General features: G+C 36.3%; 1 non-coding gene across 1 annotated transcript; it reads left to right on the forward strand.

Moving 5' to 3' along the window:
• Positions 1-1,459: 1,459 nt before the first annotated feature.
• LOC145674703 (small subunit ribosomal RNA) lies at positions 1,460-1,868 on the forward strand. Its single transcript, XR_014129022.1, has one exon. It is a non-coding gene; the product is annotated as a small subunit ribosomal RNA (ribosomal RNA).
• Positions 1,869-2,391: the final 523 nt, after the last annotated feature.

Below are 2,391 nucleotides of genomic sequence, written 5' to 3' on the forward strand. Positions count from 1 at the left end.
CCCATTCCCTCCGGGCCCGTTTCGCGCATGCCCTTTTGACTTGGGTCATTTTGTCGTGGGACCCTTTTGACCCGCGCTATATTTATGAGGGGCGTTTTGATTTGGGACTTTTGACTCGCATCCTTTTTTGCGGAGACCTTTTGACTCCGGCCCTTTTGACGCGTGGTCGTTTGACTCAGAGGAGGCGGTGGCTCAGTTTTACGCGTTCACCACTGCTGCTTGAGGTCCCGGGTTCGACCCCAGCCCACGCCAATTGAGCTTTGTGTTAGACAAACACCGTGTGCGTGGGTTTTCTCAGGGTTCGCCCGTTTCCTCCCACTTTCTTAATTCCTCCATTTCATTCATTACTCATCATCACCGTCTCCCTTAGCCTAACCGGCAAGAACGTGGGACGTAAAACTCAAAGATTTTTCTATATGGGTCTTCCCCCCCGTTGGAAAAAATTCTGCGGGCGTTAGTGATTATGATATTGCTTAGTTACTGTATTATATTCTTTTATACTCGGAATAAATACTTCTGTGTTTTATATAATAATGAGAAACTTATTTACATTTATTACGGTCCTTGCTTTACGATAGCGAAACATATTCACGTTCAGCGTAATCAGTATCCAGTCCCAAATAATTACAGTGAGGCGAATGATATAATTCATGCACAGATTTAGGACTTAGGAAACATATCGTAGTAAATTCCTGAAGAGTGAAAAGCGCTAGTAGCAGTAATTAACTCATTTCCTATAGTTCCTTAGTCAATTACATAAATCTTACAGATGTTGTGTCTCTTTCTTTCTCTTCTCTCTACATCATGTCTGGAGATTAGTGTTTGGACAAATAAGCTAAAGTGGCAATTTTAAAAAGTAAGATGATCTACGCTATAAATGACAGATGTTGTGATTTTTAACTTAACATATAAGGCAATAAATTGAAAAACAGAGATGACAGTGCACTAAAGCTTGAAATCTGTGCCTTTACTCTCTATACCTACGTTATTTCCCTAGTCAAAATAAAAACTCTTCAAAATTAATCACAAATTCTTATGCAACCATCCCTTCCTTAGAGTACTGCGCAGTCACATACCCGTCACGGCGATGTAAGGGCACTTTTGCCGACGAGGATACATGTAACCTTCCTGATAAGCAATGAATATTATTGATCTTAATGGTAAATAACGAAGTACAATTGGTCGCAGTACTTGTTTTGTTTATTGATTAATGTTTCAGGCAGTTAAGGTTTAAGGAGACCCGGCGAAATTCGTGCCAGCTGCCGCGGTGAGACGAAGGGGTTGAAGGGAAAAGATAGTGATGGTTAAGCTGTAGTTATAAATTTAAATTAAAGGACTTTGTTTTATTTATTTTTAGGTGAAATTATTTAAAATAATGAGTTCTATGTTTGAGGCTATGAAATTATTTGTTAAACTAGGATTAGATACCCTATTATTTTTAATGTAAAATGTAATACCTGGGTAATAGTAGTTATGTTCTTGAAACTCAAAGGATTTGACGGTATTTTAGGCTGTTCAGAGGAATCTGTCCCGTATTCGACAATCCACGATATATTTTACTTACTGTTGTTTGGCAGTTTGTATACCGCCGTAGTTGAAGGTATTAGAGACAGTTAGAGACCTTCATTATCTTTATTGAGGAGGACTTCAGGTCAAGGTGCAGCTTATCAGTAAGAGGAGATGGATTACAATAGAATGTTTATACGGATTTTATTATGAAATTATTTAAATGAAGGTGGATTTGAATGTAATGTTAGTTATGTTGCTATTATGAGTAGGGCTCTAAGATATGTACACATCGCCCGTCGCTCTCATTTGTTTAGGTGAGATAAGTCGTAACATAGTAAGCGTACCGGAAGGTGTCCCTAAATTGCATTAATTGCGAAATAGAGCTTGTTAGTTGAGCTATTCGTTTACATCGAGGAGGTTTTTGTGCAATTGATTGAAGGATGTTCTTATGCATATATTTTTTTTTTATATTGAGGCTAAGCGAATCAACTTTAATTGATGGTATATAATTAATTTGTTGATATTATAGTTAATTAGTACCGTAAGGGAATGTTTAAATAAGTGAAATTTTTTTGGAAGAAGAAAACATGAAGTGTTGTACCTCTTGTATCAGGGGGCATTAAATAATATTATTATATAATTATTTCCCGTAATGGAAAGAGCTAAAATATTATAATATTATAGGTAGCATATTATTTATAAATTTTATTTAAGCGGTGAAATGCCTTTCGGTTTCCATTATATCTGGTTGTACAGGAATTGAATTTAATTCAGCTGCGGTTAGACTTGTTGTAAATTTGGTTTGTTATAGTTTTGCTGCGAGTAATAGTAAGGGGGATTTGCTCTTTATTTTTATTATTTATAATGTGGTTTTATATTAAA

Source organism: Thermobia domestica, chromosome 17 (assembly GCF_964235325.1).
Source record: "Thermobia domestica chromosome 17, izTheDome1.hap1.1, whole genome shotgun sequence".
Classification (NCBI taxonomy): Eukaryota; Metazoa; Arthropoda; class Insecta; order Zygentoma; family Lepismatidae; genus Thermobia; species Thermobia domestica.